This window comes from Pithys albifrons, chromosome 4 (assembly GCF_047495875.1).
Source record: "Pithys albifrons albifrons isolate INPA30051 chromosome 4, PitAlb_v1, whole genome shotgun sequence".
Lineage (NCBI taxonomy): Eukaryota > Metazoa > Chordata > Aves > Passeriformes > Thamnophilidae > Pithys > Pithys albifrons.
Genome location: NC_092461.1, coordinates 72,915,641 through 72,929,242, shown reverse-complemented (window position 1 = coordinate 72,929,242; position 13,602 = coordinate 72,915,641). Strand labels below are relative to the sequence as shown.

The window sequence follows — 13,602 nt, the reverse complement described above, 5'->3', positions numbered from 1 at the left end:
ACTACAATTTTAATTTGTCCTATACTAATATTCTTTCCAGAGTCCAAACTTTGCTCTGAAATTAAAAAGTTAAGCTTTAGTTACCTAAAAATAAATGCATTGACTGTGAATCTACCTTAGAGGTAATAAAATATAATGAGCACAAATACCTCTAATATAATGTCAGAATTAACCTGAACTCAAATAAAAACAAGACCAAGAAATTAACTGTAAATTTTTGAATCAAAAATGGAAAAATTCAGACATGAGGACAGAAGAAAAAAGTCAGAGATGTCTAGTGTTGTTATCCCTCTTAGAGAAAACGAATTTTTTTTATCCTATACTGACTCATCTTTTCTGAGGCATAGAGAGTTTCGATCATATTAGAGGTGCATACACTTTGTGAGTGCAAAACTGGAAGTTCTTGAGCAGCAACATTGTTTGAGTAAATGTGTGTTACCCAGGATGCCTCCTGTTTCCATATTCATGGATAGGCTTCGCGAACGAAGATTTGAGAAGGGCACTACCCATGCTTGCTGCAAGCATGCTGGTGGCTAAAAAGGCCAATACGGGATAGGCAGGTTCGGTCACAAAAGGCACAGCGGAACGTCTCCCTAGGTGACACTGGCAAGGAACGGTTCTTTCTGCGTTGTCTTTTCTCCTCAAGACTGACTCTCCGTGCATTCTCAAAGGAAGCAGCAGTGTTGTGAATGGTGTGTCTCCATGAATCCCGATTGGAGGCCAGAGTGGACCATTGGTGGCAGTCAATATGGCCCAGGCTGAGGTGTTGTTTCAGGGAGTCCTTGTATCTCTTCTTCGGGGCTCCTCTCTTGCGGCAGCCGGTGGCGAGTTCACCATAGAGCACAATCTTCGGAAGGCGGTGATCCTCCATCCTGGAGACGTGCCCTGCCCAGCGCAGCTGCGTTCTCATCAGCATGGCCTCGATACTGCTGACCCCTGCCTGTTCAAGAACAGACACATTGGTCACGTAATCAGACCAGTGGATGTTTAGGATTGAACGGAGGCAGGCAGCGCTGATGGAAGCGTTCGAGAAGCCGCAGGTGGTGGTGGTAGATGACCCAGGATTAAGACCCATATAAACGAGTAGAGAGTACAATGGCTCTGTAGACACTAATCTTTGTACTTTTCTTCAGGTGTTTATTGGACTAGACTTTTATATGGAGTTTTCCGAAGGCTCTGTATGCCTTTGCCAACCTGTTGTCTATCTCTTTGTCAATCTTACCGTCTGAGGAAATGATACTTTCCAGATAGGTGAACTGCTGGACTGACTTAAGCTCTGAATTGCCTATGGTGATGTGAGGATGATGGAAGACTTCTTGAGGTGCAGGTTGGTAGAGAACTTCCGTCTTCTTCAGGCTGACTTCCAGACCAAAAAGCTCAGCAGGGTGTTAAGCGCTGCAGAGCTGCTTCTGTGTGAGCAATGAGGGTGGCATCATCAGCAAAAAGCAGCTCACGGACAAGGTGATTCAGGGTCTTGGTGTGGGCCTTCAGTCGCCTTAGGTTGAAGATGCTTCCATCAGTACGATATCGGATGTATATGCCGTTTTCTTCATCGAGGTCTGCTGTGGCTCTTTGGAGCATCATGCTGAAGAAGATTGTGAATAGAGTTGGTGCAAGAACGCAACCTTGTTTCACACCACTGGTTATTGGAAAGGGCTCAGAGAGTGCATCGCCATATCTGACTGGTCCATGCTGATCCTCATGTAGCAGGATGATCATTTTGAGGAACTTGGGGGACATCCTAAATGTTCCAAGATCTGCCACAGGCCTTTTCTGCTCACAGTGTCGAAAGCTTTGGTGAGGTCAACGAAGGTTACATAGAGACCTTTGTTCTGTTCCCTACACTTCTCTTGCAGTTGTCTGAGAACAAACACCATGTCTGTGGTGCTCCTTTTGGCTCTGAAACCACACTGGCTTTCAGGTAGAAGATCTTCTGTAACAGTGGGTACTAATCTGTTCAGAAGTATTCTTGCAAGGATTTTACCAGCAATGGAGAGCAAAGTAATACCTCGGTAATTTGAGCAGTCTGATTTTTCTCCTTTCTTCTTGTACAGGGTGATAATGACTGCATCACGGAGATCTGGTGGTAGTTCCCCTTGTTCCCAGCAACACACAACAAGCTCGTGGAATTTGGCATGGAGTGCTTGACCTCCATGCTTCCAGATTTCAGGTGGAATTCCATCAACCCCAGCTGCCTTGCCAGTTTTCACCTGCTGTATGGCCTTGAGTATCTCTCCCATAGTAGGGGCTGCATCCAATTCATGTTTCACCGGTTGTTGTGTAATGTGCTGAATTGCTGAGCCTTGGACTACACGGTTGACACTGAAGAGAGTCTGAAAGTGCTCAGACCATCGGTTCAGGATGGAGGTTTTATCTGTTAGAAGCAGTTGACCATCTGCACTGAGTAGGGGGCTTTGAACCTGGTGTGTGGGTCCGTACACTGCTTTCAGGGCCTCATAGAATCCTCTTTGGTCACCCAAATCTGCGCATAGTTGTGTCTTTTCTGCTAGGTCGAGCCACCATTTGTTCTGGATGTCTCGAAGTTTCTGTTGGAGCTTACTGCATGCAAGATGAAAGGTGGCTTTTCTTATATGGCAAGATGGCTGAGCAACGTGTGCTTGGTGAGCAGTTCTCTTCTTCTTCAGCAATTCCTGGATCTCTTGGTTGTTCTCATCAAACCAGTCTTTGTTTTTCTTGCAGGAGAACCCTAGGGACTCTTCAGAGGACTGCAGGATGCAACTTTTAATATGTTGCCAAAGCGCTTCAGGAGAGGGATCTATGGGATTATCTTTAAGTCTAGTTTGAAGGTTTCCCTGGAAGCTGTCTCTCACTGTGGCTGTTTGAAGATTGCTGACTTGGAGCCTCCTCCTTGGAATGCCGCCTCTCTTTGGTTTGGACTTGAAGTGGAGGTTAAGTTTGCAGCACACAAGGTGGTGGTCTGTTTGATATTCTGCACTCGGCATCACTCGAGTATGACGGACATCACTGACATTTCTCTGTTGTACTAAGATATAGTCAATAAGGTGCCAGTGCTTGGATTGAGGATGCATCCAGGTTGTCTTCAGGCTGTCTTTCTGTTGAAAGATAGTGTTGGTGATGGTGAGCTGCCATTCTGCGCAAAACTCTAGCAGGAGGCGTCCGTTGTCGTTGCAGTTTCCAACACCATGTTTGCCCAGGACTCCTTTCCAGGCTTCAGAATTCTTACCTACTCTGGCGTTGAAGTCACCAAGGATTATGATCTTATCATCTGCAGGAACATTTTGGGTGAGGCGGCGCAGGTCTGTGTAGAATTTGTCTTTTTCCACTGGGTCAGCTTGGAGAGTTGGGGCATATACGCTAAAAAGAACAACATGTTGCTTGTTGTGTAGAGGGAGGTGTAAGGACATAATGCGATCGGAATGACCTGTCGGCAGATTTTCAAGTTTGGAGGCAATGGAGTTTTTAATCATGAAGCCAACTCCTGAAAGGTGTCTTTCGGTTTTGGGTTTGCCTGACCAGTAGAGTGTGTAGCCAGCACCATGTTCTTTAAGGTTGCCTTCCTCATGAAGACGAACTTCACTGAGAGCAGCAATGTCAATGTTGAGCCGTGACAGTTCGTGGGCAATTAGAGCAGAACAACGCTCAGGACATCCACTATCCCCAGTATCAAGCATGGTTCTGATGTTCCAACATGCGAGTGTTAGTTTGAGCACACCTTTGCAGGCAGGTGTATGCCTTTGAAATCTCTTTGTTTTTGTTTCACCGCATAGAAGATGCCGGTTGGCCGCGGTTATCCAAACGGGTGTGGAGATGAGCTTTGTTTAGGCCACCTTTGCTAGGACCCTCTCTGTGTGGAGCAAGCAGTGCTGTCCCTAGAAAAGGCTGCTTGGTCATTCAGGATGCTGCCGCAAGAGGCTGTCATCTCCGGGGTCAAGTCTCTAATGACCCATATCCTGAACCGCCTGCATGCAGGGTTGGGTCTGCGGCTTCCAGCTGCTTCCTATCACCTGCCGTTTTCGACCCTCACCTGTCGCTACAGGGCTTTGCAATGTGGGTGAACCCTTCAAGCCTGTGCAATGGATTTTTTAGGTGAGGCACAGTGTGCGCAGAACTGGCCCCACTCTTTACTCCTAAGGTTCATCTGCCACGGCCTAGCAAGCTTGGACGGTGACAGCGAATAGCTCAGGACGTAGGTTTGGTTAGAGTATCCTTCTCTTAGATGGATGGCCTTACAGGGCTAAGCGAGCTCCATCTGCCTGGGTTTGGGGTTGGAGTTGTCCTTCTCCTAGGATGGTTGCCAGATGGCTAGCGAGCCCATCCTGCCTGTGGACACACTTTGTCTGACCCTTCAGCTGAGACCTGTCTGGCACGGGAGACCCTACCGGTGGCACAAACCACCTCCAGCATAGCTCTCAACCTCATGAGGGCATGCAAGCTTCTCCGCCACGACAAGGGGGTGTCCCCAGGGAAGGTTTCCATATTAAGGTATAAACATATTACAGAAAGAGTTACGATCCTTCTTTACTTTTACTGTTTACTGCTGAAGACAAAGAGATCCATAGTAATGTGAAATCTTGAAGAAACAGGAATATTGCAGCTAAACAAACTTTCTTTGTTCAGGAATGTGTCAGTGAGGTTTCAGCTCTAGCTGACTCTCAAGCACAGATTTCCCTGGATAGCAGACAGCAAAAGCACCAGTCCTAACAGCCAAAGTAAAGTTTTCCTGATGTTGATACCTACCACAAAATACATGGTAAGAATGCTCTGTTTTGCAAAAGTCAGTGTTACTTTGTACTTCAAGGTTTAATAATTTGTAATATTCTGAGGTAGGCACCAAGTATTCCTCCTGTGTTACTGAAATAGGTGTTTCAAGTTCCAGAGCACTAAATAGGTTTTGAAATAAAATTGCCAAGGTGTTATGATCTAAAGCAACTGGAAACAATACAACTTACCCCCTCTATTGTAATCAGGCACAGCTCTTTACTATGGCATATTGAGTACCATAAAGGGTAAGGAAAACAGTCACATTTAGCAATTCCAACCATTTCTTGAAGAAAGAATTCAAAAGATAATTTAAAACGGGGAGAAAATGTCTACAACCACTGTAGCCTCTTCTTTATGCCCCTTTGAGTGTGGGTCCTTTCACAGAGGGGGCCAAGATACCTTACCCCCAAATTCTACTGTGTGCCTTGTTTTATTCTACCATATATTAACAAAGCACTTGACATATAGCTTAAATAGTATAAAAATTCTTTCTATTTGGTACATCAAATAAAAAGGTCACTCACAATATCCCAAGGTCTCTCACATGCTCGGTTATTTGAAGTTTTGGCTTTAGCCTTCATGGTAGACAAGCCTACAGAAGATGTTTCACTGACTGAATGCAGGAATTACAGTGGGCTGTGTCTAAGTATACTGGTTTTGGCTGGGATACAATTAATTTTCTTCATAGTAACTTTTATGATGTTGTGTTTCGGGTTTGTGCTGGAAACAGTGTTGATAGCACAGGAATGTTAGTAGCATTTACACAGGGTTAAGGCCTTTTCTGCTGTTCACACCACCAGAGAGCAGGCTGGGGGTGCACAAGGAGTTGGGAGGGGACACAACTCAGACAGCTGACCCCAGTTGACCAAAAGAATATTCCATAGCATATGCTCAGCATATAAAGTTGCAGAGAGGAAGGAGAAAGGGGGTCATTTATTCAGAATAATAGTGTTTGTCTTCTCGAGCAACTGTCAGATGTGATGGAGCTTGGCTTCTGTGGAGGTGACTGGACACCTGCCTGTCCATGGGCAGTGGTGAATGAATTCCTTGCTTTACTTTGCTTGTGTGCATGGCTTTTGTTTTTTCTGTTGAACTGTAATTATTTCGGCTTATGAGTTTTCTCATTTTTGCCCTTCTCCTCCACACTCTCCTGGCTCGGGGGAAGCGAGCAAGCACCTGTGTGGTGCTCAGCTGCCTGCTGGGGTTAAACAACAAGCCATTCATACTGCTTACTTTTTCTATTTTTAGAAAGTCTGACAAGCCTGTAAACAATGAAAATGACCACATTTATTTCTGCTAGTAACAACTTCTAGAGTTCGATGTTTTCCTGGCAAAGATGGGTTGACACATGGCATAAGATTCTTAGATACATATAGATGAGAAACATCTTTGGCAAACAGCATTCAGTGAGCAGAAGTGAATAACAGCTTTTACAGATATTCCACCTGTGCTGGTTGTAAGAGTAGCTCTTGTAGTTCACAGTCATATTTGGAAGCATAAAGAGCGTGACAGCATTCTAGAATCACCTAGTTATCTAGCAGACACAGAGCATCCCATCTCTTTGAGGAATGTAATGCTGCTGCCAGGAAATTTTTGGAAATCCTCCTCTACAAATGATTAGGGAGTATATTGTGTTCAAAGTACTTCCTGTCAGCTGAGTGGATAAGTGCATGGAAACTGACATCCTGCAGTAAGAGAATGGCAGTGCCTTCATTTTGGCACTAACCTGAGATGCTAAATGAATCTTCAGATAACAGACATTCTTCTAAAGTCCTCATTTCTTTAAAAAATAAGAAATTCATCTCTGTATTTCTTCATCTCTGTAATTGTTCCTTTACAGCTCTTAGGTAAACTAATGAGGCCAGTGCTATGTTGGTACAAAGAAATTAAATGTGAGCAATTCAGATCTATATGGACCCTGTGAGATTGGAGCAGCTACCAGCTGAGAATCAACAAGGCCACAGCTGCTGTTGACCAGGAAAGGAGAAATCACTCCCTGGGAGTTCTCAGCGACTCCCCAGAAGTTTCTCATGAGAACTCCAACTTTCTCACAGGACTCTGGAGGTGTACCTGAAAACAACCAGGATGAGTTCATCAAAACATTGGACTTGTGAGATATGGATTATAACCAATTAAAGTTTGTAGTTTGATGGTGTGAGGTTCAATTTAGCCAATATATATACCTATATAAACCGTGTGCAGTGTATAATAAAGGTCTTTCACTTTAAACCATAATGGCTTGTTGGGTGAAGTCCTTTTCCTCCCCTTATAATTGCTTTAGCACTACAGCGAATTTGAATGAAAATGATCCTTTAAGGAGAAACAGCCAATGGGAGTTAGATGGGACAGTCCCTTGAAATGATTTTGCTAGAATGGGAAATTAACATTTACTGATATGAGGTTAAGAAGGACACAAGTTTGCACAAAGAACTCAACCATTAGCATTAGTCTTACTGCCTTGAATGCAGCATCAGTGAGCAGGACAGGTTTTCAGCCATTGCTGAATATGAGGCACTTTATAACATTAACTTTCTGGAATGTCAGAACAGTGCATGCTGACCCAACACAGGCAGTGCATAGCACAACTTGACTTATGAAACCAGCATATAAATTCCTACCAAATCCTGGTAGTTCTGAGTGAATAAGATGGATTAAATTTCGTGATTTACTATGGAATTTGCATATTCCAAAATTACCATGCAGAGTTTTTGAAATACCTGATACTTGCTGTGACATGGTTGTGGTAGAGAAATATCTGCTACAACCACTCAGGTTATTCTGAAAATATACTGATGTCTTTCAATTATGCCTGTAAGTTTTCCTCATGTCAGATGAAAAAGAGCCACTGTGTTATGTGCTTCTTTGCCAAATAAACATGGCAACGAGCCATAGGCACATGCAGCAAAGTTGAATGCAACCTCCTACCAAATATAAAAGTACTTGGTATTCTTGTTCTTTGGTATAGTTATTCTTGGTGCTGACTCTTTGTATATTCAGCGACAGAAAGGAGACAATACCTGTCCATTAGTGGTGTGTTATTCTTACTGTAGCTCTACTTCATAGTCTGTGGGTCAATTTTTTCATTGCCTATTGTATTTCCATAAGTTCACAATAAACATCACTGTATATTTTCGATGTCTAAGAAAATGAAACAAGTTTTATAAAAGATGTTATATAATAATCTTATATAACATTTAAAATAAAATATAAATTCAGGATTTGACTGTTTCTTGGTAGTTTAAAAATTGATGCTTAAACATTAAGTCCCAGCAAAAGACAACAGAATGTGTCGTAAAATTGCATAATAAAATGCTAGCAAGAGAGTTTTCATTCTGTTACAAAACTTTGAAGTTATTTTGAAAAGGTGGCTACTTTCATGGGAAGATAGTGACCTCTGGAGCAGAAAGAAAGAAATAATGTGCAAAGAAGTAACTGAGTTTTCACCCAGTATTCTGACAAAATCATCACTGAAACATCTCACAGAGACTCTGCAAGTCTGTCAGTCACCTCTGTAAAGGAGCCTGAGAAAATGCAGAAAATGACCACAATTTTCAGCAGTATAAATAGTATTGAGATACTCAGTTTGTAACAACTCTCAGATAGAGACCTGCATGTTTGTTGCCTCTGGTTTTTAAAATACTACAAATATAAAAAAATAACATGATATAAAATATTTGCTGTAATCTATCCCTTCCCTACTTATACTAGTTTTTTGGATATTAAAAACTAGAGATTCAAAATTAAATAGTTGTTTTAATTGCAAAGAAAACTAAGTACCAGCTGCTTTTTTTAAGGCCGAGGGACAAAACCCCCAAACCTGAGTAGCAAACAGTACACAAATTAGAACACAATAAAGGCCACAAGTAATTTACTTGACAATTAGTATTTCTGTTGAAAGTAAATATATAAATAAATACATATATAAATACATATAAATGCAGGAACACCAAGTCTATCTTCTTATGATACGTAATGTCACTTTTTTCAAAGACAGAAAAAAACTGCTTTGAAAAAAAATTATTCAAAATAGTCTTTAGAAAAAAATATTTGAAGTCTACTTTCTATGTTGCATTTTAGTACATCTTAATATTTTAACTGCATACAATATATTTTAAGGCATGAACAAGAAAAAAGGATATAAAATTAAAACAAAACCAAAAACATTACCAACTTGATATTTAATTAGTATTTCAAATATATCTCATAGCACTGGTAGAACTGTGAACTGTTTCCTAAGTCAGACCTAATTCATGATAATTCTCATGTTTGTGTAATAGGCAACTAACTTCTTCATTTTAGAAATATTTTAACATGACTGTGAAGCCTTCCAAATATGAATTTAAAATAAAACAAAAGAAACAATATTATGAATCACCTACAGAAAAATAAGCCATTTTAAACTGTAAGTACCTTTAAAAAAGAGACATATTTTAAATTTGGTTTACAGAAAATATATAGAAAACAATAATTATTTACTAACATCTGAACTTGAAGGAACACAGTATCCCCCAAGTTTTAAAAAATCAGTTTAAACTAGATGAAAATTTGCTCCACTTTGATTATTTAGTCTGGCATTATCCACATAAGGCATTTATTATCAAAAAGACTATATTATTATCGATATTACAATCAACAAATACCATAAATAAATTAGGAAAAATGTACATCAGCATCTAGGAATGGTTGAATGTTACAAGATTTTTTTGACAGCTTCTGACATCTCCATATTCTGAAACACAGATGTCTGTGAGAAATGTGAGCAGAATCTATGCAAATATTAGATATGTGCCTTCTACCTTTCCTGTGAAAAAGCTTACACTAAGTCAACTTACAAATTTAGAATTACTTTCCATGTATGCTTAAGAGACATTTATTCAAGGCCATCAGCATTATCCTTCTGTCTGCATTGAGGGCCTGTACATAGTGGTACAGGCACAGAGTCCACAGTCTTTGCCTACAAAACTTAGAACAGACTTTGGTACTTCCAAAAGACTACTGTTCTCTGAAAGGGTATGCACACGTGTAGTGGAAAGGCTCTAAAAGAAACATCTTCATATGGTTTGTATTTACCTTTTAATACACCAGTAACGCATCCTTCACAGCTTCATGCTCAACATTCAGCTTTTCTTCCAGCAGAGGGCTGTGTTTCTTCATGAAGTATATATCCTCCCGAATCTCTCTCTTGGCTGTTTCTTAAATATTTGGGTTTTTACCTGTGGCAGCTGACAGTTTTACAATCGTAGCTCCAAGGTACCTTGAACACACATTTCATATTCCGTTAAAAAGAGAATTAGCACAACAAAATATGAGTATCAGAATGACACCATAAATACCCAGTGAGATTAGGAAATATGTTATCGTAGTACTAAGACTGTAAACTATTGTGAAAACCAAAAAAAAAAAAATCACCAAATATTGCATTAGGATTTGAACTGTTTTATAAACCCATACTTAATTATCCTAGTATGTAAAGCCAGGCACGGGTTTGGTTCCTGAAGGAAATGAAAACATTTAGCCTTAAGGCATATCTATTAAGACACAAGAACAGCTCTACCAAGCTTCCTAGCCTCCAGCTATGTTGATGTATGACATATGTTGATGCAGAAGAAGAACAGGGCAAATATAGATTCCACATCCTTTTAATACAAAAACTGTTTTCCGTTCAGGGACATTTCCTGAACCAAACGTGGTTTAAAGAAAGCTAAACTAAGGACACAAACTCAAAGCCAATAAAAAAACAAACAAACAAACAAACAAACAAACAAAAAAAAACAAAACAAAAAAACAAACAAAAACCAAAACCAAACAAATCCAAACAACAAAACACATTCGTGTTGCCACACAGAAGTGTGTCAGCCTTAATTCAGTTTGTTGCATTTACTTTTCTGACTTTAGCATAAATTTCCTATGGGTGTTTGCAAGAAAATATGTGACTAGACCATTGGTTGCTGAATAACAACATATATTTTATCTTGCTTAGAAAAAAACCTCTTGTTAGACATGGTGTTCTGCAGCAGCTGGTGGCAAATTTATTGGTATGAAACTAGTGAAAGTAAAGTAAGATTATCAGATGACAGGGAAAAAAACCCAGATAATATCTCAAGAGCAGTAAACTTGGCCATAAATATGAGAGAGAAAAGCACATTTTACTGATGTAAAAAATACTTTGAAAGAAGTTGTGGAACATTCAGTGAAGTCCCTTAACACTCAATAAATTTTGCTATGTTAACAAGACATAAATCACAAATTTGCAAAATTATTATTTTCTACTAAAATTTAGAAAGACATTGCGTGAAAGTGACTTTTCTACTTTGTGCAAAGTGATGCCTAACATTAAGATGAATAAAATGTGGACTACATTGGATTTTTGTTCTGCTACAAAGAAGGTAATTTCTGAGGAGAGGTTACATCACTGTAATTACCTCAGTGTGCTACAGGACATAGAAGCAGCAGGAGCTAGGAGCGATGGAAATCAAGGTAAGTTTGAAGAAATAAAAGGATTTAGTGTCTACTCTGAATGGGTCATGCAAACTCTTAATTAATCTCCTGTGTTTTTAATAGTTAGATTAGGGATAATTATAACCTCCCTGAGGGTCTTTTCTCTTTATCCTCAAATCCATGTTAGCATATTTTTTATCTTACAGATAACACTATGAAAAGTTATAATCCTGAAAATTACAAATTCACTCCAAGGACATTACATCATACTGGCATAGCCCACTGATAAATCAAGGGAGAAGAAATTGGTAAATTTTCACAGCCAAATTTCATGCTGTTTTATTTCACTTAAAAATATAAAAATAAAAGAACACTGTATCATTAATTAAAGTAAACAAACTTTCGCGGAGAGAAAGGACTTCACCAACAAGCTTATGAAGTTTATAGTGAAGATCTTTTATTTCACACAGCACACAGTTTATATAGGGTTAGAGGTACATCTTATTGGCTAAAAAGGTCTCACCCCAACACCCTAGAACTTCTAATTGGTTAAAAGCCTATATCTCACAAGTCCAGTGCTTGTATTACCTCATCCCGATGTTTTGAGGTCCATGTCCAGAGATCAGGAAGGCAGTTGAGACGTTCTCATGAAAACACTTGCAAGGAGTAACCATTGCCTACTGGACAAACAGCAGGTGTGTGTCCTTGCAGGCTGAAGTATCTGCATGATTCTCACAGAGCTGAAGCAGTTTGGATTGCTCAGAAATTCACTTTTTGCAAGCAATCTCACAACAATTAATTATATTAACAGAACTGAAAAAATGGTAATTATATTTTACCATTCTAAACTTTTGATGTTTGTAGGAAATGCTAAACAGTAAAGTAAAAGCAATAGAAATGCATAGCAACACAGAAAGATGATTTGCACCTGCATTCACTATAGGTAAGAACATCAAATAGTAAAAAGTAACACCTCTGCAGCTCAAATCCCATCTCACTGTGCTGAAGAATAAAAATTATAGTATCAACCTTCTCCTATTGCAGTCCTTTACTTCTGTAAAACTGACCTTTCAGTTGCTATGGGATTTGCTCCTGAAATCATCTTCTATCCTGTCAATGATTTTTAGTTCTGATTCTTTATTCAATCTCCTCCTGTTTTCAGGGCTTCATAAATTGTCCTTAAGATGCAATCTCTACAAACTGCTGTACCTTAACACAGGTTTCTAATTTCCAAGTCAAGAGCTAGCCATTTGCTAAAACAAACAAACATTTTTCTCATATGTTGTTAAGGATGTGCACTATTTGACATTTCAGCTTCATGGGCAGGGGCAGGAAGCATTTGGGACGGTCTTGCCTCCATTATACACTGATCTTCACTTCATGTTCACCCATTAGTAAACACAGTCATGGGAAGTTCTTGCACTGTCGCCGCACTCTGGATTGTGAGATATTTGTCAAAAATCTCAGGGTGATGTGCCCCAGAAAATGCACAGAGTACAGCTGTGATTTTACATCCAGCAACTTACTAAAACAAATTGAACCATTTTCTATAAGCCTAGGTTCAGACAGTACCCATGAGCAAGAACACAAACAGCAAACTAAGTAGCTTCTTTCTCCCTTTTATTCTTTAATTCTATTGTGTTCACCTGTTCACCACAACAATCTCAGAATCTGGAAGTTCAAGGATACCTATCAATAGTTATGTCAAACAGTTTCTATGAAATATTTGAATACTTTGTTAAAATTTATCATGTTTTAATTTTTCTCAAAACAAATTATTGATTTATTTATGGTTGATTCTATACCTTAATTTAAAGATAGTTTTATAATTATGTCTCATCTTCTCATTTCTTGTCCCAAATTGAGTACTTATTATCATCTTAAGTGTCTTCCTTACACTTATGTTATTTCTCCAGCAATGCTGAACAATCCCTAGTACTTCCTTTTTCTCTTTTTTTTTTCCCAGATATTTATCCAAGCATACCAAATTCAGAAGGAAAATATTGTACTCTTATTACAGTAAACAAAAGTATAGTGATATCATAATTTTTACTCTTGGTAGTGAACAGACTGAAAATAATGTGTATTCTTAGCTTCAATACCAATAGCACTTTGCATGACTGCAAGGAGTTGCTGAAGCCTCCAAAGTGACATACAATCAATTTTCATGCCAAGCTTTTTCCTTCACTATTTCTTAAACTCCAAAGCTTTTTCCCCCTCCTCATGATCAGCCTAGAGCTGCTTAATTAGCTCCATAACTTCCAATAGCAAAGATTCTCTTTCCTGCTTCAAAGTTAACTTCTTTGCCATCTTTAAAAATACATTAAAAATATTTTTTATGAAAGCTTAATCATATGCTCTTTAGTCAAACTTCATTCTCAACACAAAGATGGCCTGTTCACAGTAAGCACAACTTGTTAA

General features: G+C 39.3%; 1 pseudogene; it reads right to left on the bottom strand.

Annotated features, from left to right (window-relative positions):
• Window positions 1–7,800: 7,800 nt before the first annotated feature.
• LOC139671433 (coiled-coil domain-containing protein 178-like) overlaps window positions 7,801–13,602 on the bottom strand; it is a 46,264-nt pseudogene continuing 40,462 nt past the window's right edge.